Genomic DNA, 24,552 nt, shown 5'->3' on the forward strand with positions numbered 1-24,552 from the left:
TAACTCATACAGTTCATTCAAATACCACAATTACATGGAATTTTTAACAGGAAGTGAGACCTGGTAGGTTTGCATAGGTTAGTGTGAAATAGCCACACATCCCAAATTAATTTGGACAGAGAATAAAAATATATATGCAGGGTCCCCCTGAGGAGCTGGGGGAAAATTCAGAAGTGTTGGACTTCCTCACTTGGACTGTTGCTGATGTTCTCACAAACATTGAGGGCTGGCGGTTTGATTTGAGAAGCCCTCTATCACAGGACTTGCCCTTATGAAACTCATTACTGCAAATTGAGAGGCTAAACCTGCTTATAATTGTGCCTAAGATTCTCCCCCTGAGTACCTCTTTGCTGCTTAGATGTGGCCCTCTCTCTCTACCTAAGCCAACTTGGCAGTTGAACTCACTGGCTTACCTCCTATATGGGATCTGACTCTTAGAATATGGGATATGACCCAGTGGTGAATCTGGACCCAACATCATGGGATTGAGAACATCTTCTAGACCAAAAGGGGGATGCGAACTGAAATGAAATAAAGTTTCAGTGGCTGAGAGACTCCCAATGGAGTCAAGAGGTCACTCTGGTGGGCATTCGTATGTACTATGTAGATAACACTTTTTAGGTTTTAATGCATTGGTATAGCTAGAAGAAAATACCTGAAACTATCAAACTTCAACCTAGTAGCCTCCTCTCTTGAAGATGATTGTATAGCAAGTAGCTTACAAGGAGTGACAGTGTGATTTTGAAAGCCTTGTGGATCACACTCCCTTTATCCAGGGTATGGATGGATAAGTATAGCAATGGGGACAAAAAAAACTAAATGAAAAATAGGGTGGGATGGGGGGATGATTTGGGTGTTCTATTTTACTTTTATTTTTTATTCTTATTTTCACTTTCTCTGGTACAAGGAAAATTCAAAAAATAGAATGGGGTGATGAATGCACAACTATGTGATGGCACTGTGAATGACTGATTGTACCCTTTGGATGACTGTATGGTATGTGAATATATCTCAATAAAATTGAATTAAAAATTGAAAGGAAAAAAAGTGCACATGGAAAAAGTACAAACAATATGTAAGTACAAGGAAAAAGGATGAGAATTGTTTTGTAAATTTAGCATGAAAAAACTTCCTAATCAAGATGTGAGACAAAGAAAATTTTAAAAGAAAATTGAAAATCTTATTGATAAAAGATATCATTTAAAATATTTACTGTACATAAAAACTGAAACATTTGTAATTATATATATTATATAGTTTATATATGTATAACTCTTGGGCATCATTATTCCTTCATGAATACGTATGTAGAAGTGAAGACTTCACATTTTATTTTTATGTTGTTTATGGTACAAAAAAGAATTTCATAAAAACAAACATAATAAAATAATTATTTACGAAAGAAAAAAGTAAGATGACCAAACACTTATTCTAGAAGTCAATGAAAGCAAATTAGTAACTTCTTATTGTCCTCAGAATACAGATTTCTGGGGTATTTTACCCTTTCATCTGGGATTATATGGGGCAAGAAGTAAAAAGAATAATGTCTCTTTAAATAATGAGACTAGTGTGTAAACATCCAGTCATTTTTTAAAGTACTCTCAGAGTACCAACAGCTACAGTTGTGAGATGACAGACAAAATCATTCCCTTTTCAGTAAGTGAAGTGATTTCACTGAATTCTGTGAACATTTATATATCTCAGTAAACCTATTTGTTAATGTATATATAAGAGATGAAGGTATAGTTTTCATTTCTTTGAAGAAATAATCAACTATCAAGAACTCTTTATGTTTTGCAGAAAACTCAGATCTGAAAGTAAATCTCTGAGAGACAATTCTTAGAGTTAACACTTTACTTTAATTGATACAATGGCCCACAGAATGACTTCTTCAGTTAAAAGATAAAAATACTTTTCTTAGATGAGTTTGGCATCACACATACCGATTGGACAGAAATAATTTCAAACGTTGATATGGCTCTATATTTAAATCATTTGACTTTATAATGTACAGCATGAGTCAGAACAACTGGTGCTTTTTCCTTCCAGTATTCAAGCCAGGAGCCTCTGCAGATAGGAAAATAATTCTGTCCTGGGTCGTGTCCCATTTTTTTTTTCCCCAGGGTTTTAAGTACTTTTTAAAAACTCTCTTGGATAAGTCAGTGAAAAAAAGTTGTAAAATCCTGTCATCCAATAATTTTCCCAAAGCAACTTTTTGCTAACAAAGCCATGTTTCAAATGAATATGCAATTGCCTTGAATGTTTTTATGTTTTGTTGTTTTGTAGCAAGAACAGTGGTTGGGGGTTGAAAGGAAGAATTCTGGAGAGAATTTCTCTAAAATGTGGAAACCCAGGCTGCAAAGGAAAGGTTGAAGAAGGGAAGTACTTTTACTAGCCAACTGCCCTCTGGGGCCAATCCATATTAAAAATAATTCTTTTAAAGCACAACTTTTTCTGTAACAATAGGATTTGGATACAATGTGTGTCAAGTAATACTTGTCCCAAGATAATAGCTACCTGCAGTGAAAAATATGTTCAATGACTATTAACATTAACTAATGGATTTATGCTGAATTATTTGAGGTAAAATTCAAATACCTTGAAATGAACAGTTTTTAAGTGGACAATTTCATGAATTTTGACAAATATATACACTTTGGTTACCAACACCCCAAACAAGATATAATAACTGTTACTTTCCATCAATTAATCCTTACTCTTTACGGGGAACCTCTGTTCTGATTTCTGTTACTATAGATTAGTTTCACTTGTTCTTGACTGTCATATACATGAAATCAAACAGTGCCTACTCTTTTTCATTTGGTTTATTTCACTCAACATGTTCTGAGATTCATCCATGTTATTGTATAAATCAATAGTTTCTGATTCCTCACTTATGAATATTATCCTGTAACATACATGTACAACAATACAGTTATCTATTCTCCTGTTAACATTTGGGTGGTTTCCAATTTATAGTTATTATTAATAAGGCTTCTATAAACATTTGCAGGCAGTCTTTTTTTTTTTAATTTTTTTATTGAGATTGTAAGATCCAAAGTGCACAATCAGTTGCCCACGGCACCACCATACACCCATGCATCCATTAACACAATTTTTTTTTCAATTTTTAGAACATTTTCACTACTCCAGAAAAGAAAAAAAGATGAAAAAAAAGGAAACTCACATCCTCCCATACCCCTAACCATGCCCACCCCCTCCATTATTGATTCATAGTTTTGGTATAGTACATTTGTTACTGTTGATGAAAGAATGTTAAAATACTACTAACTGTAGTATATAGTTTGCAATAGGTATATATTTTTTCCCTATATGCCTCTCTATCATTAACGTCTAGTTATTGTGACATACATTTGTTCTAGTTTGTGAGAGAGATTTCTAATATTTGTATAGTTAATCATGGACATTGTCCACCACAAGATTCACTGTTTTATACATTCCCATCTTTTAACCTCCAACTTTCCTTCTGGTGACATGCGTGACTCTGAGCTTACCCTTTCTGCCACCTTCACACACCTTTTAGCACTTAGTTATTCTCATTACATGCTACCATCACCCCTGTCCATTTCCAAATATTTAAGTTCACCCTAGTTGAACATTTTACTCATAATAAGCAACTGCTCCCCATTCTTTAGACTCATTCTATATCCTGGTAACTTATATTTCATGTCTATGAGTTTACATATTATAATTAGTTCGTATCAGTGAGACCCTGCAATATTTGCTTTCATGTGTCTGTCTTATTTCACTCAATATAGTACCCTCATGGTTTCTTCATCAACCCATTTATTTTAAGATGGTTTTGTTCAAACACTATACATTCCATCCTAAGTAAACAATCATTGGTTCCCCATATAGTCACGTATTTATGTATTGAGCACCATCGCCACTCTCTATATAAGGACATTTCTTCCACAAAGATGGAAGAATAGTCAAAGAATGCAGAGAGGCAAAAGAAAAAGGCAAGAGAAAGAGAGAAAAACAAACAAACAAACAAACAAAAAAAAAAAAAAAAAAAAACTTGATAGCTAGAAGGTGACAAAAGGAAAGATATCATTAACCTAAAGTAGAATAAAGAGTCAGACAACATCACCAATGCCTGGAGTCCCATACCCTTCTCCTATTCCCCCCCACCTCCATAGGCATTTAGCTTTGGTATATTGCTTTTGTTACATTAAAGGAAGCATATTACAATGTTTCTGTTAATTCTAGCCTCTAGTTTGCATTGATTTTATTTTCCCTCCTATCCCACCCTATTTTTAACACCTTGCAATGTTGGCATTCATTTGTTCTACCTCATGTTTGTACTTTTTATTATAATCATTGAGCATCCTAGGTTTCCCTGAGTTACACAGTCCCAGTCTTTATCATTCGTCTTTTGTTCTGGTGTCCCACATGATCCCAGCCTTCCACTTTTAACCATATTCACAGTCATCTTTGTTGAATGTACTTACATTGCTGTGCTACTATCCCCCAAAATTGTTTTCCAAACCTCTCACACCTGTCTTTTTCTTTCTGTCTGCAGTGCTTCCTTTAGTGTTTCCTGTAGAACAGGTATCTTGTTCACAAACTCTGTCATTGTCTGTCAGAGAATATTTTAAGCTTTCCCTCATATCTGAAGGATAGTTTTGCCAGATACAGGATTCTTGGTTGGTGGTTTTTCTCTTTCAGTATCTTAAATATATCACCCTGCTTCCTTCTTGCCTCCATGGTTTCTATTGAGAAATCCACACATAGTCTTATCAAGCTTCCTTTGTATGTGATAGATCATTTCTCTCCTGCTGCTTTCAGGATTCTGTCTTTATCATTGATGTTTGATAATCTGATTATTAAGTGTCTTGGTGTAGGCCTATTCAGATCTATTCTGTTTGGGGTATACTGCACTTCTTGGATCCATAATTTCATGTCTTTCATAAGAGATGGGAAATTTTCGTTGATTATTTCCTCTATTATTGCTTCTGCCCCTTTTCCCTTCTCTTCTCCTTCTGGGACACAAATGACACATAAATTCTTGCTTTTCAGTCTGCCTTTAAGTTCCTGGAGACATTGCTCATATTTTTCCATTCTTTTCTCTATCTGTTCTTTTGTGTGTAGGCTTTCAGGTGCCTTGTTCTCCAGTTCCTGAGTGTTTCTTCTGCCTCTTGAGATCTGCTGTTGTATGTTTCCAGTGTGTCTTTCATCTCTTGTGTTGTGCCTTTCATTTCCATGGTTTCTGCCAGTTTGTGTTTTGAACTTTCAATTCCTACCCTATGTATGCCCTATGTTTTCATTATACGGTTCATCTCTTTTGCCGTATCTTCCCTAAACTTTTTAAATTCAGTTATTATTAGTTGTTTCAATTCCTGCATCACAGTTGAAGTGCAAGTTTGTTCCCCTGACCAGGCCATAACCTCACTTTTCTTGGTGTAGGTGGTAGTTTTCTATTGTCTAGGCATGGTTTTCTTCGTTACCCCAATCAGGCCTCCCCAGACCAGAATGGGCTAAGGTCCCAGAAGGAAGAAATATTCAGTATCCGGGTTTCCCTGAGGGTGTATCTTAGAAGATTGGTACACCCTCTGATGTCTCCAGTCACTGTGCTTTTCTGCCCAGCAGGTGGTGCCTGTTAGCCTATAATTCTTGACTGGTGTAAGTTCTGAATGAAAGGCAGGTAGTAGAGCTGGGCCCCACCCCTTTCCTCTTAGAGAAGATAGATGCCCTAGGGGGAGGTCATTAGCATTTCTTTCTGTAGATATCTGTGTATATCTCTGCCTGTGATATACCCTTGTTTGGGTCACAGAACTGGGAAATGAAAATGGCTGAGGCTTTCTCCAAAAGAAACAGAGCTAGTCCAAGGTGACCCTCCGGCTCTCCAAGGTCAGTCATCACCCAAAGCCTCTGTCTACTTGTTGCGGATTTGTACCTTGTAGTGAGCAGTTCACACTCGCTAATTAAAACCCCAGTTGGAGCTCAGCTGAGCTGTAGTCGTTTGCTGGGAGAAAGCTTCTCTCTGGCACCAGGAGGCTTTGTAGCTTGGGCTGTGGGGGAGGGGTCTCCCGATTTGGATCCACAGTTTTTACAGATTTTATGCTGTGATATTGGGCATTCCTCCCAATTCAGGTTGGTGTATGATGAGTTGATGGTCACTTTTGTCCCCCTGCAGTTATTCTGGATTATTTACTAGTTGTTTCTGTTTTTTTCAGTTGTTCCGGGGGACTAGTTAGCTTCCACTCCTCTCTATGCCACCATCTTAGATCAGTCTCTCTGCATGCAGTCTTTGGGAGTACCAATGTTTTTCTTTCTCTTATAAAATTCCCAGCAGCAGAAATACTGGGTCATAGGTTAGTTATAGGTTTAGCTTTATTAGAAACTGCCAAAGAGTTTTCAAAAGTGGTTGTAACATTTAAAAATTTCACCAGTAATTGATGAAGTTCTGCTTTCTCCACCTCCTTCCCAATATTTGAAATCATCAGTTTGTAAACTTTTAGTCATTTTAATATGCATGTAATGGTATCTTATTGTGATTTTAAATTAAAATTTCCTGATTACTAATTATATCGAGTATTTTTTCAGGTGCATAATAGATATTCATATATTTTCCTTTGTGAAGTTGCTATTCCATTAATTTTTCTGCCAATTTTTATTGGGCCATTTATATTTTATTGACTGAGTTATAGAATTTGTTTATGTATTTTGAAAACAAATCCTTTGCAAGATACAGATTTTTCAAATATTTTCTCCCTGTCTATGGATTTTGTACTCATTTTCTTAAAGGTGTCTACCGATAAGCAGAAGCTTTAATTTTGGTGGTGTCCAATTTATCAATTTCTTATGGTTACTACTCTCTGTGTCCTCTCAAAGAAATCTTTGCTTTCTCCCAGGACACAAAAATATTCTCCTTTCACTCTTCTTCTCCAGTGCTGTAGCTTTTACATTTAGGTCTATGATACATCTCAATTTAAATGTGTGTGGATAGTGTCAGGTGGAGATTGTGGCTGATTAATATTTTGTAGATGGTGTGAGGTAAGGATTGTGGTTTCTTTTTCTCCCCCATAGGTTATCCAATATTTCCACCCTTTGTTGAAAGGACTTTAATTTCTCCACTGAATTGTTTTCGGGTCTTTATTTAAAAGCAATAGACAGTATGAGTATTTTGTGTTTTGTCTACTCTGCTCCACTGATCAATTAGTTTATCTTTCTGCCAATACCTTCTCTTGAGTCCTATAGCTATATAATAAATCTTGGAGTTAGGTAACACAACTCTTTAAATTTTTTTCTTTTCTTTGGCCATTTAAATGACCACATACATTTAAGAAACAGTCTCTCTCTCTTCCTATCACTCTCAATGTATATGTAAGTGTAAATGTAAATATATATGTTTATATGTATGTGTATGTGTAAAAGCATATAAGTATATGTATGTGTTTGTATATGTGCATGTTTATGTGTATATGTATATATATGCAGGTGTATATATGCATATGTGTGCATTTATATATGTATATATATGTGCATCTGTTTAAATTGAGTTGAATTTATAGATCAATTTGGGGATAATTGACATGCTGTATATAGTATATCTATTTATTTAGGTCTTGTTTATGTTGTTTTTCATTTTCAGGTAACGGTCTTCTTCTTATTTCTTATTATTATTCAATTCACTTATTTCCTCGGTGCTTTAGTCTTTTTAAAACTTTAGCAAATTAAATTCCTTCTATTTGAGTTTCCATTTGTTGCATATACGAATATAATTGACTTTTGTATAATAGTCATGTATCCTATGATTTCCCTAAATCCTCTTATTCAGTTCTAGAATTTGCCTTGTGGATTCCTTAGGATATTTTCCGAGATTATCAGATCATCTGCAAATTGAAACAGTTTTATTTTATCATTTCTACCTAGTAAAATGTTGAGTAAAAACAATAATGGAGGCTCCAGTCAGCAAAGATATTGGTGTACAATGCCCCAAGGTTCTGTTTCCACACAGAATCCTTGAACAACTAGCAAAAATTGACAGACCACCTTCTTCAAAACTCCAAAAAATAGATAAAAGATTGCAGTAACTGTGTGAGTGCTGAATCAAGAAAATTCAGTTTTAAAAATGGTAGGAGAAGTTCATGGCAACCTCGCTGGCTCTTCCCCCACCACCTCCCTAGTGCAGTATGGAGCCAGACTGTACTCCCATTGTGGGTCTGTGTCCCTGTTCCCAAAGGACTAGAGTAACCTCTATGCACATACTAGGGTGACTATACATCCCTGAAAATCTATCAGGTGGCAGCCTGAAAGACTGAACCAGGAAATTTGTCTCTGGCTCACCCTCACAGAACATCACCAACAGGCAAAAGTAACTTGGAGACAGATAAAGTAGAGAAGAAACAAAAGTAAGTCACAGCAACCTGGGGCAAAAGATTACCAACTTTGATACATATTATTGAGCACCCTGGAGGAGGGGAAAGTCCATCTCATAGAGAGTGGAGGGAACATTTGGATTCCTATGAACTGGGGAACTCTTAAGACCCTGAGTAAGCACATATCAGGAAGAGTTGCAGGGTCAGAAAAGAAGGAGAGGACTATGTACTTCACTATCACCTTAGGCGGATCTTCATAAGAGGGCTAACTCAAAGGAGTCCATCAGCTAACAAAGAGCCAACCTGAAAACACTGTGAAAGGTATTCTTGTTTTCAGTTTGTTTCTTTTTGGTTTGGTTTGTTAGCTCCTGGGACTCAAGGAAATCTCTGTCATATCACTTGCTGCATACAAATTTAAAGTTCAGACAGTTCAGGGATAAAATCCCAGAGTTACAACAGTAACACATTAATATTTGCAGAAATTGAAGAAATTAAAAATCTAACTAAATGGTGAGACATTCCATTTTTATGTATTGAAAGACTAAATATTGTTATGATGACAATACTACGCAAAGGGATTTAGAGTTCCAACTCTATCCCAATAAAAATTCCAGCAGTCTTCCTCAAAGAAATGAAAGAGCCAATCATCAAATTCAGGGGCTCTAATGGTGAAAAACATCATGAAAAAGAACAAATTTAAAGGACTCATATTTCCCAGTTTTAAAACTCACAGAAATCATAAAGCATGGTACTAACACAAAGATGGATATATATACCAAGAGAATTGAATCAAGAATCCAAAAATAAACTTTCATATATTGATTTTTGACAAAGGTAACAAGATCATTAATTGAGGAAAGAATGGTCTCTTCAGGAAATGATGCTGGGAAACTGGATATCCATATGGGGAAAAATGTAGGTAGACCCCTAAGTCACACCATATACAAAGATTAATTCAGGGACTAAATCAAAGAGTTAACACATTAAAATATTAACATGTACAGTGTGCAATAAAATATTACACAAAAGATTACAAGACATACAAAGAAACAAAACTGATGCTAATCCAAAGTAACAAAATAAAAATTCAGAGATCATCAAAAAAATACAACTGACTTTGAACTCAACAGAAAAAGACTTTTAAAAATGATCCTTAATATACTCAAGGAGATAAAGGAAAACATGTAGAAAAAACTAAAGGATAGCTGGAAAACAATGAATGAACCATAGAGAATCTCAGGGAAAAGATAGAAGTTTTAAAAAGGAAACAAAGAAAAATAGCAGAGCTAAAAAATACAATAACTGAAATAAAAAATATCTTTATAAGGTTTCAACAGTAGATTACATCTGGCAGAAGAGAGCTACAGTGAACTAGAAGACAAGAAAATTTAAATGATTCAGGCTGAGGGATAGGAATAAAGAAGAATGAAAAGAAGTGTAGAGTCCAATAACCCCAAACAGGAAAAACACAAAGGACCATAGTCAGGCACATCATTGTTAAACTTCCAAATGCCAAGGATAAAGAGAATTCCAAAGATGCAAGACAAAAATGAATGTGTCATGTACAGGGCAGCTGCAATAAGATTAAGTAACATTTCTCATAAGAAACCACGGAGGCAAGAAGGCAATGATTGGAAATATTTATGTGCTGAAAGAAATTGACAACAAAGAATTTTATATGTGATGGAATAGCTTTCAAAAATGAGGGACAGATTAAGACATTAAAAGATACACAAAAGCTGAGGGAGTTTATTACCACTACACCTGCCCTACAAGCATAACTAAAGAGAGTTCTGACTGAAAGGAAAGGACACTAGACAGTGGATTGAAGCACCATAAAGAAATCCAGTAAAGGTAACCATATGGATAATTATAAATTTGTAGTACTATTGTATTGTATTTTGTAATTGTGTAACTCCGTTTTTTACTTCTTACATGTTTTAAAATGTAAATGCATAAAAAGTAAGGATAAATCTATACTTTGGACTCACAGTGTATAATGATATAATTTGTAACAACTACAGCAACAAGGTGGAAGGAAGCAGGGGTATATAATTGCATTTTTATTATGTTATTAAAGTTAAGTTGAAATCAAAACACATGATTGTTTTAATTTAGGATGTTAAATTAAAACCCCATATCAGATCATCTGAAAATTGAAATAGTTTTATTTTATCTGAAATTTTATCTGAAAATATCTGAAAAATATATAAAGAGAGAAATGAGAAGGGATTTAAAAATGTACATTACAAAAAATCAAATATGAAAGTAGGCATTTACAGGTGAACTGATGGGCCAAAAAGGTATAAAACTTACAAAGACAGAATAGAAAAATGGCAGAAGGCAGTGGATTTTCAGTAGTTACTTTAAGTGTAAATGGATTCTTACTCTATTTAAAAGGCAGGTTTTGGTAGGAAACACAAAAATCCTGACCTTACAATATGCTGTCTATTAGAAACTCATCTGAAATTCAGAGACAAAAAATAGGTTGAAAGTAAAGGATGGAAAGAAATATATCATGCAAATATTATCCAAAAGAAAGCTATAATAATATCAGATAAAATAGACTTTAAATCAGAAACTGCTTTGTGGCACAAAGAAGGTCACTATATTCTGATTGAGTTCAGTTCAACAAGAATACATAAGAATTATAAATTTGCACACAGTTAATGCAAAGCCCCAAAATATATGTGAAGCATATATTGATAGATTTGAAGGGAGAAATAGATGATTCTACATTAGTAGTAGGAGAATTCAGTACACTATTTTCAATAATAGATAGAACACAATAGACAGTAGATCAATGCAAAAATAGAAGATTTTCACAGTACTACAAACCAATTAAATTTAATGGACATTTGTAGAACTCTTCACCCAACAGCAGCAGAATACACATCCTTCTCTAGTGTGCATGGGTCATTCTCCAGAATAGAACATATATTAGCTCCCAAAACAAGTCTCAATAAATTTAAAAATATTGAAATCAAACCATATACCTTGTATCACTACAAATGGAGTAAGTTAGAAATCCATAAAAAAATGGAGAACTGGATAATTCACAAATATCTGCAAAATAGACAACACAATCATAAACAAAAAGAAATCAAAAAGGAAATTAGAAAATATGTTGAGGTGAATGAAATGGGAACAGAACATACCAAAAGTTAAGTGATGCAGCATAGAAAGTGAATTGATAGCTCTAAATGCTTTCATTAAAAAAAGAAGACCTCAAATCAGAGACCTAACTCAAATCTGTCAAATTTAGAAAATGAATAGAAAACTATAGCAAACTAACCCCAAAGTTAGCATAAAGAAGGGAATAATAAAGATTAGAGCAGAGATAAAGGAAATGGTTTTAAAAAAACAATAGAGAGATCAACAAAATCAACAATTGTCTTTTTGAAGAGATTTATAAAATTGACAAACATTTAGTTAGACTGAAAAAGGAAAAAAGAGAGAGGATACAAATAACTAAAATCTGAAATGATGGGGGGATTACTATCTAGACAATAATAATAAAAAGGATTATAAAAGGACATTATGAACAGTCGTATGCCTACAAATTAGACAGACTAGATGCAATGGACAAATTCCTCAAAACACACAAACCACTTACACTGACTCAAGAAGAAGTAGAAGCTCTCAATAGACCAAAAAGGTAAAGAGATTGGATTATTAATAAAAAAACCTCCCAAGAAAGAAAATCCCAGTATCAGGTGGCTTCATTGCTGAATTTTACAAAACATTCAAAGAAGAATTAACACCATTCCTGTTCAAACTGTTCCAAAAAATCAGCATGAAAAAATACTTATTCTATGAGGCCATCATCAATCTAATACCAAAGCTAGATAAAGATACCACAAGAAAAGAATATTACAGAACAATATCCCTTATGAACATAGATTCAAAACTCAACAAAACATGAGGAAACCAAGCCCGACAGATCACTAAAAAAATTATACATTGTGATCAAGTGGGATTTATTCCAGGTATATAAGGGTGGTTCAACATAAGGAAATCAATTAATGTAATATGCCACTTTAATAGAACAAAGGATTAAAAAAATACACATTATCATCTCAATTGATTAAGAAAAGGCATTTGACAAAATCCAGTACTCCTTTTGATTAAAAGAGACACTTAAAATTCTAGTAATAGAAAGAAACCTATATATATGAAAACCCACAGCTAACGTCATACTCAGTGTTGTAAGACTGAAAGTTTTCTCTGTAAGATAAAGAGTGAGAAAACAACATCCACTGTCACCACTATTATTTATAATTTTCTGGAAATTATATCTTGAGTAATTAGGCAAGAAAAAAAAAGTAAAAGACATCTATACTGGAAAGGAAGAAGTGAAACTTTTCCTACTTGCAAATGACGTGATCCTATATACAGAAAACCCTAAAAAATCCAAAACAAGACTGCTAGCACTAATAAATGATTTCAGAAAAGGGATGAGGTACAAAAATCAACATGCAAAAATCAATAGTGTTTCTCCACAGTGTATAAGGGCAATCTTAAGAGAAAACCAAGAAAAAAAAAATCCATTTACAATAACAAGTAAAAGAATCAAATATCTAGGAATAAACTTAACCAAATACATAAAGACTTTGTCATGGACATACTATAACATATTGCTAAAAGAAATCAAACAAGACATAAATAAATGGAAGGTCATTTTGTGTTCATGCATTAGGAGAATAAATATTGTTAAGAAGTCCATTTTATCCAAAGTGATTTACAGATTCAATACAATCCTAATCAAAATTTCCACAGCCTTTTTTGCAGAAATAGAAAAGCCAAACATCAAATTTATAAGGTAATGCAAATTCCCCCAAAAAAATTTTGGAAAAGAAGAATGAAGTTGGAGGAGCACCCTTCCTACTTCTACAACTTATTACAAAACTAGTAATCAAAACAGCATGTTACTGGCACAAGGACAACCAAATAAACCAACAGAATCAACTGAGAGCTCAGAAATCAAAAACCATATTTATGACCAACTGATTTTTGACAAGGGTGCCAAATCCACTCAATAGTAAAAAATAGTCTCTTCAAGAAATGATACTGTGAAAACCGGAAATCCATATGCATAAGAATGAATGTGGACCCCTACCTCACACCATATACAATAATTAACTCCAAATTGATCAAAGGCCTAATTATATGAAACAAAGCCATAAAACTCCTGGAAGAGAACATTGAAAGCATCCTCAGTACATTTTATTGTCACTGTTTCTTAAATTTTAGCCCAAAAGTATGAGCAACAAAAGAAAATATAGGTAAATGGGACCTTATTAAAACCTAGCTTTTGTGCATCAAATGTCTTCATAATGGATGCAAAAAGACCACCCATAGAATGGGAGAAAATATTGGAAACTACATATCTGATTAGAGTTTAATATCCAGAATATATAAAGAAATCCTCAACTCAACAACAAAAAGACAAATAACCCAAGTAAAAAATGGACAAAAGACCTCAATAGACGTTTCTTCAAAGAAGATATATGAATGGCTAAAAATCACATGAAAAGATGCTCAACATCATTAGTCATTAGGGAAATGCAAATGGAAACCACAGTGAAATACCATTTCATACCACTAAAATGGTTAATATATTTAAAAAAAGAAAAATTACAAGTATTGGAGAGGATCAGAAATAGGAACACTCATTCATTGCTTGCAGGAATGTCAAATGATGCAGCCATTGAGGAAGACAGTTTGGCAGTTCCTCAGAAAGTTAAGAATATAATTACCACAAGACCCAGCAATCCCACTTCTAGGTGTATGCCCAAAAGAATTGAAAGCAGAGAATTGAATAGATATTTGTACACCCATGTTCGTTGTAGTATTATTCACAGTTGCTAAAAGATGGAAGCAACCCAAATGCCTGTCAACAGATGAATGGATGAACAAAATATGGTATATACATACAATGGAATAATAGTCATAAAAAGTAATGAAGTTCTGATACACGAGACCCCATGGATGAAACCTTGAAGACATGATGTTGAGTAAAATAAGAAAGACACAAAGGGTCAAATACTGTATGATCTCCCTGATGAGAAATAATTAGAATAAGTAAATTCATAGAGTCAGAAACCAGATAGCAGTTTACCAAGGACTGGAACAGGGGTAGGGAAAGGGGAGGTAATTAATGCTTAATTGGTACAGAGTTTCTGTTTGAGGTGATGGAATAATTTTGATAATGGATGGTGGTGATTGTCAAACAAAATTGTGAATATAATTGACAACACTGAGTTATGCATTTAAATCTGAATAAAATGGGAAATTTTAGAGTGTATATATATCATTAGAATTAAAATGTTAGAAAAGCATAGGCCTGTACAACACAATGAGCCCTACTGTAAACAATAGACTATTGTTAATAGTACAATAATAATACTGTTTCATCAATTATAGCAAAGTTTTCACACTAATGCAAATTGTTAATAATAGGGAAAACTGCAAGTGAGGTGGGGGTTACTTAGTTTCATAACTGCTAAAACAACCACCTTACGATGGTTGCCTTAACAACAAGAATTTATTGGCTCACAGTTTCAGAGGCTAGAAGCCTTGCTTCCTCTTGGGGTCCATATATCTGGCAGGCAGGCAATCTTTTGTATTCTTTGGCTTTTCTTTCACATGGCAATGCACATGGTGGTGCTCTCTTTTTCTTCCAGATTCCAATGACTTCAATCTTCTTGCCTTTCCTATGGCTTCTCTTTCCTTGTCTAATTTTCTTTGCTTATAAGAATTTTAGCTCTATTGGATTAATCTGTTGGCCTGATCTCATTCATTTTGTGCACACCTTAACTAATAACATCTTCAAAGATCCTTTGTACAGTTGGGTTCACATCCACAGGATCAGAGGTTAGCACCTGAATATGCCTTTTGTGGTGGACATGATTCAATCCCCAAACGGGAGTATATGTGAACTCTGTATTTTCAGTATGATTTTTTTTGTAAACCTACAACTTTTCTAATAAAAAGAAATTTTAAAATGCTGAGTGAATAGAAATGGTGAACACATCACACATTTCAGATATTATTGTGGATGGATTTAGTATTTCAGCATTAAGTATGACTTTAGCTATAAATGTTTTGATGTGCTTTATAGCTTGAAGATGACCACTTCTATTCTGAGTTTGATAAGAGTTTTGTTATCATGAATGTGGAATGAATTTTTTTAAGTGCATATTCTTAATCAGTGGGGATGTTCAAATAATTTTCCTCTTCATTCTGTTAACATGATGAATTACATTATTTAACTTCAAATGTTAAAATATCCTTAAGTTCTTAACATAAACCTCCCTTAGTCATGCTATGCTCACATAGGATATCAAAATATAACTTTTTTGTAATATTTTTGTTTGGCTTTCGCAGTAGAGTTATTCTGGTCATATAACAATTTGGAAAACACTCTTGCCTTCTCTTTTCTGAAGTAGCTTTTTTAAGTTTGGTAATATTTCTCTCTTAAATATTTTACAAAATTCACCAGAAACATTTTGTGCATATAATTGTTCATTGCCATAAAATTGTTCATATATTCTTATAATTTGTGTTTTCTATTTTTTTAGCTCATAGGGGTTTACCAATTTTATAAATCTATGCAAAGAACCACCTTTCTTCTTTTCAATGTCAGTAGTTAAAGCTATTAATTCCCTTTAAGCACTGCATTAACTATATGTTTAGATTTGCTGCATTTTCATTAACACAGTTCAAAAATTATTTTCTAATTTTCTTTGTCACTTGCATTTGACCCGCCAGTTATTTAGAAGTATGCCATTTGTTTTTTAATTATTTCTGGATTTTGAAATATCTTATTATTACTGATTTCTAATTTAATTCCATTGTCATCAGAAAACATCCTCTAAGAGTCTAATACTATAATCATTTGAAATATATTGGGGTTTATTTTTTACTCCAACATGTAGCCTACCATGGTGAAGGTTTTGTATGTACTTGGAAGTAATTTGTGTTCTACCATTGGATATTATAACATGGCATAACATTGTTGTGTAACTTTCAATTAGATCCATAAGGTTGTTAATGTTGTCCAGATCATCTATATATTTATTGATTGTGAGATGTTGAAGATGTTCAACTTATTTGGGCTTTTTCCACTTTACCATGAAGTTCTATAAGATTTTATTCTTGTGATTGAAAGCATTATTATTACATGCAAACACATATTTTATTTTATGTATTCTGGATAAATTAACTCTTTCTCATGATGAATCCTGCCTCTTAATCTCTAGCAAAATTCTTTTCCTTGAAGTTTATTTTGTCTGACCTTAATAAAGCCACCTCAACTTTCCTATGCTTACTGATTACCTGATATATTTTTCCATCATTCTACTTTTAATCTACTTCTTATCTTTAAATTTAAAATTACATCTCTTGTAGGCTGCCTTTAGTTATATCTTGGTGTACTGGGGGGTAATAAATTCTGATAATCTCTGCTTTCAATTTAAGTGTTTTGTCCATAAACATTTAATTATTTAGATGTTTGGATTTATGTCAGCCAGATAAAGCTAAGATAGAGAACCTGAAGGCAAGAGAGAAGCTAGGAAAAGGTGATGAGTTCAAATGCAATTGCATGTACATTGCCAAGTCTCTTAAAACACTAGTCACTGGTCACAAGCATGAGAGCTCACTAGCAAGTCAAGATATAGCAATACCAATGTGCTTAATATGATCTGGTGCCTAAATATAATAATTTCAATGGGGGAAAATTAGACTAATTTGTGAATTAGGAATTCAATTAAATAATTTGCATTTGCATTTTCAAGACTATAAAGTTTCTTATGATTAACACGAATGATATATCAAACTGTGCTAATATCTACTACATGTAAAGCACTATTATAGGCATCATATGAGGTGAAATAATGAATCATATATGGTATGTACATTTAAGGAGCTTAGAGTTAAATAAGTCATATGATGAGATCAAATTTCTGTAATGTAAAGTATGGTTAAATTTTTTTTTTTTTTTGTATTCTTTGCAGACCAAAACTATTTGTGATCTCATAAAAATGTATTTGAAAAACAATGGGTAGAAGCAAATATAAAGGTCAGAATAATATGAAGAATAATAAGAATAATACCGGCTATGGAGAATTAGCAGAAGAAAGTTATGTTCTCTTACTAGAAAAACAATTCATCATTTTGGGAAGATGATTAAAGATGAATAACATTCATATTCAGTGAGCTGTGGAACAAAGAAAGAACATTCCTGGTAAAGGGCTATGATTCAGATATAGACTTGCCAAAGCACAGAATATGAAAGCAAGAGGCCTGTAAAGGGAACAAATGATTGAGTCAAACAGTGTGTGAAAGGGATATGGGTGATATGATTTGAAGGTTTGACTAATGAAAGTCTTAGTCAAATAAACCAACACTTTAGGTTTCAAGTAACTGAGATGCACTCAATCTACCTTACGCAATACAAGAAAATTTATTCTCAAGGCATAATGCACCTCACAAACCACCTGGCTCCACTCTTCAATTTTCTGGATTTCACCTCATAGACTTTTAAGCAAAGAGAGCAGCTAGAGTGTCTCCATCTCAATGTCAAATTCCAGAAGGAGAAAATTTTATTCTCACATCTTAGGTGAGTGTTATATTCCTAGGCTCATTCCTAAGGGTAAAGTTCTCTAAGATGATGGCCAGCATTGGGGAGACACTCCAAAAAGAATCTCCAAATTCATTTCATTGATAGTGAGACGGTAGAATAATTGAGGATAGAAGAACTATATGACCAGAGTCATGCTTGGAGAACATGGTTCCAACAAAAGTATGATTGGATGGAAGACTAATCACAAGCAGAGCAGTCCCTCAGGGAACTCTTAAAATTCTTCGGGAGAAATGACCTACATTCAAGTCAGCACGAATTGGAAAGCAGAGGATCAGGGAGATTCCAGATACTGCAGAATAAAACTAAGAGCAGGGATTGGTTGAGAGGGCTAAGGGACATGAATGGATTAAGTTATTAATCCTCACAATAAGTTCTATGAGGAATTTTACAAATGAAATATTGAATATATAGAAATGAAGTTACTCAAGTGGAAACTGAGGAATACAGGATTTGAATCCAGATGTATTTGATTCCATTATTCTATATTGCATCACCCTTTGAGTGTGATAAGAAAGTGCAAAACACATGCTATATATGAAACAAGAAATTACATTTTTAAATCTTCCATAATTTGTGTTAATTTCAGGGGCCCACTATTCTTCTTAAGATGTAGAGAGAAAGAAGGAGAGGAAACTCAAAAATATGTGGTGCCTTCTATAAGTTAGGCACTCTATTGCTGATTCCATGTACAACTGCTCACTTTAACTCAAAACAACTCATTACAACTCACAACACTATTCCAACATGTAATTTATGTCCATTTTAGAGTTAAGATACTGAATAAGTAGGTGAGCTATGATTCACATATTGATCCTTTTCTTCTTTAAATTAAATGATGCTCTAATAGCCTTTAAATGTTCAATTTTGTTTTGTACCTGACATCAACTTGAAATAATTACTGTAAGTATTCGCAGATGTAATTAATCTTTGCCTAAAGTCTTGTGATTATTAAGTGTTTACATAGATTAATTCCACAAAAATATTCTTAAAATCTCAGTAGTCTTTCTACTAAATAAATCTTTTTAAACAAATCCTTTACTACTGTGTGAGAACACAGAAGGGTTTTACGTAAGAGGATGTCATTCCAAGTCATTTAAATTCCTTTAGTTTCAAGTTAAACCTGTTTCAACTTGTTTTCTGTTATGCAAGGTGACATATAAGACAAATATTTTTCTATTTAAAGGTAGTTTTAAAGACAACTGAAAGTTGGAATTCACAATTTTATGAGCAGCAATGTGCTATTACATGTTTTTCTCAACTTTGATTAGTAAGAACTTGTTGAAGAAGAACCCTAAACCAGGAACAATGAGTTTTAGTACAATCTAGTCTGAGCAACCAATGGCCCATGTGACATATAGTACTTCCCCAAGCCTCCTCTTTCCCCTTATGTATAAAACTGAAAGTCTAATCGGCCAGTGAGATACTTTCAAGCCACATTGTTACAGGATTTAATGGTTATTTTCTCAAAGACTCCATTTTATGTCAAATACTCCTAGATTGCCTACTATATAAAAGGAACTATATTAAGTGCTGTTAAAGGGTGTAGTAGGCAGAATAATGTCCCTGCACCCCTGCCTCCAGCCAAGATGTTCCTATCCTTCCCTGGGACCTATGCATATGTTTTATTACATGGCAAGGAGAATTAAAGTTGCAGATGGAATTAAGGTTGCTAATCAGCTAAATTTGAGATAAAGAGATTATCATGGATTATCCAGGTGAGCTCAGAGAAATTACAAAGTGGGAAGCAGGAGAGTGTGTGCTAGAGTGATGCAATGTTAGAAAAACTCTAATGGCCATTGCTGCCTTTGAGGATGGAAAGGGGGCATGAGTCATAGAATATGAACAACTTTTGGAAGCTGGAAAAAGCAAGGAAATGGATTCTGCCTTGGAGCCTTCAGAAGGAACCCAGACCTCTTAACACTTTCATTTTGATCCAATGAGATCCATATTGGACTCTTACCTCTGGAACTATGAGATAAGAAATTTCTGTTGTTTAAAGCTACCAAGATTGTAATAATTTGTTACAGCAGTATGAAGCTAACACATGGGGAAAAATGTAATAAACACAAAATATTTTCCTTCAAAGAGTTTACATTTTGGCATAGGAGTAAGCTGGGGTTACATGGGATTTATACAAGTTAAAAAAAAATTTTAAAAAGAGATGGTCTATCATCTGCTAAATTCATCCCATCATCTACTAAATTAAAAGAAAGGAGTTCTAATATACAAATGGCCATAAGCACATAAAAAGATGTTGAACATCATTAGCCATTTGGTAAAATGAAATCAAAACCACAATGAGATACCATTTCACACAAAATAGAATAGCTGCTATTAAATAAGGGGAAAATGACAAGTGTTGGAGAGGGTGTAGAGAAATAGGAACACTCATTCATTGCTGGTGGCAATGTAAAGTGGTGCAGCTCCTGTGGAAGATAGGTTGGGATTCCTCAGAAAGCTAAGTATAGAACTACCATATAACCCAGAAATCACACTACCAAGTATAAACCCCAAAGAATTGAAAGCAGGGACTCTAACAGATATTTGCACACTGATGTGAATATCAGCATTAGTCACAATTGCCCAAAAGACGGAAGCAACCCAAATGTTTCAATGAATGGATAAAATGTGGTATACACACACAATGGAATTTTATTCAGTGGTAAAAAGGAATGGAGTCCTGATATATGCAACAACATGGATGAACCTAGAAGACATCATGTTTTATGAAATAAGCCAGACAGAAAGGACAAATATTGTGTGATCTCACAGATTTGAAATAATTAGAATAAACAAACTCATAGAATCAGAATCTAGAATAAAGTTTACCAGGGAAGGGGTGGGAATAGAGCATGGGATATCAAATGTACAGGATTCCTATTTGGAATTATGGAAATGTTTTGGTAATGATGGTAGTCATGATAGCACAACATTGTGAATGCAATTAAGAGTCCTGAAATATAAATCTGAATGTGATTAAAAAGGGAAATGTGAAATTGTATATATGATAACAGAATAAAAATAAAAATAAATTCCATGGAACTATACTACATAACCAGTGAAACATCATTTAAACAATAGACTATAATTAATAGTATGATTATAAAAATATACTATCATCAATTATAACAAATGTTCCACACCAGTGCAAGGGGCTAATAATAAGGAATATGGGAATCCTATATTTTATGCATGATTGTTCTGTAAACCCCCACAATTTCTGTAATAAATTAAAAAAAGGCAAGAGGTCCTAAAAAGGGATATATTCATCATGGTGTTAGGTGCCTAGGATACAGTAATGACCAAAACCCAATACTACCCTGCATTTATGGGACTTATAATCTCATGGAACAAATATGGGTTTTCAAAATTCACACAAATATAATATAAGCTTTCAAGTAAGATAACTGCTAAAAAGGAAAGATACTTTTTCCATCAAAGTGTATAATAGTGGAATTTGAAATAGGCAGAAAGATCACAGAAGAACTTCCTGAAAATGTGATGATAGAGCTGAGGCCTGAAAGATGAGCAAGGATGATTTAGTCAAAGAAGGAAGACAAAAGCATTGTGGGCATAGCCTTATTTCAGGAGAAAAGATGGTAAATATAAAGGACTAAAAGAAGGTCTCATGAGGCTAGAGAAGAGAGAGAAAGGGTGAGCTTACAGTGAGAAGATGCTTTAAGACTATCTGAACAGATTCTGCATTACTGTAAAGCTAGCTGAAAAATATTGAATGATTTTGAATACAGGGAAGGATAATAAGATTTGCAGAGCAACGTGTGCATCCTGTCTATACAGTGGAGCTGTGTGGATATAAGTAGACAGTTAGGCCTGCTATAACCAAGCGAGAGATGATGGTAGTCAGAATTTGGGTAGGTAAATGTAGATATGAATAGAATTCAGGAGATGTCTCAGCCAAAGAGGACCTTTGTAGCCAAAGGACTAAAGAAAGCACCGGACATGTTCTGAGACATGAGCTTTTATTATAGGGCTTACCTACAGGGTGGGGAAGTCAAGCCACATTGCCCTCAAATCAGGAGCTTCTCTGAATGGACTCAGGCAGCCAGTTCAGAGCACAATGTGGAACTAGTCCTTGCTTTGGGGGGCTGAATAAGCTGCTTATAAAGGCTCAACATTCCAATGGGTATGAGAGCATAAGGCAGGGAGTGGGGTCCTGCAACATAGGGAGGGGTTGATTGTCAACAGGGAGGAGGAAAGGATTATAGAGATAACAGTATCTCAGGGAATCTCAGGGAGGAGGTAGTTTTGGGTATAGATTATAGTCAGCATCTGATATTACAAGGAGAATAGGCCAAACCTCAACTGGCTTAGGTCAGGCAAGCTGCTGTGTGAAATCTTCAAGGCCCTTGGTGAATGCCCTGTGCCTGGAGTTCCACAGGAGACATTTTTGTGATAGACGATGTGATTAGAAGTCAGGGAAATAGAGTATTTTGAGAAGCACACTCAACAGTGTAAAACACTGGTGGAATTAACTTATAAAGAATTAAAAATAACTAACCTGCATTTAATGGTTACAATTTGCCAAACACTTTCTTTAGCACTTTAATAGATAAATTTCCTTATTACTCATATCAACACTAAGAGATAGATACTACTATTCTCACTATTTTGCATATAAGGACACTGAAACACAGAAAACTTAAGTAAATCCCCATGTTTGCAGAGCTAGTAAGCTAGTAAGGATTCAAACTGTAGTAGACTCCACATTTGTACTAGTCTTTGAAAATGATCTATTTGATTTAGTGTCATGGAAGTTATTAGGGACTTAAGTGATGGCTGTTTCAGTGAATAATGCAGGTAGAAAAAATAATAAAGTAGATTTAAGAGTGGCTATTGACTTTCTTTGTCTTGGAAAAATAGGAGATAAGGAAATTGCTGTGAGTGGGAAACTGCTTGAGTTATTCGGATAAATGAGCTGATCAAAGAGTTTCTTTCTGGCAGAGCAGTAAGTGTTTATACCTGACAAAATCTTATAATTTCTGAATTTGGCTAAATCCAGGGGATGTATGGCTACTTGCTGTGAGGCTCTCTTGCCATCCAAGAACCTTATTTCTCATTGGAAAGATCAACTACTTTCCAAGTCCAAAGGAATAGATCAACTCAACTTGCACCAAGAGAAGCATTCTTTTTGTTGTTCCTGAAGCAACTCACAAGGGTATTATGAGCAAGGCAATAACACTGGGAGGATTCTCTATCTTTATGATGTCCTGTTAAGGAAGAAGGGATGGTGGGGTACAAGATCAACACCCAAAATTCAGTAGCATTTCTATGCACTATCAATGAACAATCAGAAGAAATCAAGGGATAAATCCATTTACAATATCAACTAAAAGATTTCAATATTCAGGAATAAATCTAACCAAGAATGCAAAGCACTTTTATGCAGAGAATGAAAAAATACTGCTAAAAGAAATCAAAGAAGACCTAAATAAGTGGAAGGACAGTTTGTATTTATGGATTGGAAGACTAAATATTGTTATGATGTCAATTCTACCCAAAGCAATTTACATATTCAACTGAATCCCAAGCAAAATTCCAACAACTTTATTTGCAGAAATGGAAAAGCTAATCATCCAATTTATTTGGATAGGTAAGGGGCCTGTAATAGCCAAAACCATTTTGAAAAAGAAGATTGAAGTTAGAGGACTCATGCTTCCCAATCTTAAAACTTACTGCAAAGTTAAAGTAATCAAAACACCGTGATACTGGCAGAAGGCCAGACATAAAATCTGAAGGAATTGAATTGAGAACTCAGAATTCAACCCTCACATTTATGGCCAAAAGATTTTGGCAAGAGGGTAAAGGCCACACAATTGGGAAAGAATAGTCTCTTCATCAAACAGTGCTGGGAAAACTGGATCTCTACATACAAAAGAGTGAAGGGGGACTCCTACCTCATACCATACACAAAAATCAATTGAAAATGGATCAAAGGCCTCAATATGAGAGCCAGAACTAACAAACTTCTAGAAGAAAATGTAGGAAAGCATTTAAAGACCTTTTATTAGGCAATGGTTTCTTAAGACTTTACACCCAAAGCACAAGCAAATAGTTACTACAAATAGACAAATGGGACCTTATCAAAATTAAAAACTCTTGCTGCTCAAAAGACTTTATAATGAAAGTAACATGAAAACCTACATAATGGGAGGAAATATTTGAAAAACACATATCCAATAAGGGTATAATGTCCAGAATATATAAAGAAGTCCTTGAACTCAATAACAAAAAATAAACAACCCAATTTAAAAATGGCCAAACAACTTGACTAGATATTTCTCCAAAGAAGACATACAAATGACCAAAAAGCACATGAAAAGATGCTATGGTGGTTTGAAATTGCATGCACCCCAAAAATGCAGGTTCTTAAAGTTAATCCATTCCTGTGGATGTAGACCCATTGTAAGTAGTATCTTTTGATGGGGTTACTTCTGTTAAGCTGAGAGCCACCTCATTTGCCTTGCTGTGAGGCAGAGAAGCCAAGGATTGCCGGCAGTGAATCTTTGGAAAGAAAGCATCACCTTGATGATGTTTTGATTT

The sequence above is a fragment of the Choloepus didactylus genome, chromosome 13 (assembly GCF_015220235.1).
Source record: "Choloepus didactylus isolate mChoDid1 chromosome 13, mChoDid1.pri, whole genome shotgun sequence".
In the NCBI taxonomy this organism is placed as follows: Eukaryota; Metazoa; Chordata; class Mammalia; order Pilosa; family Megalonychidae; genus Choloepus; species Choloepus didactylus.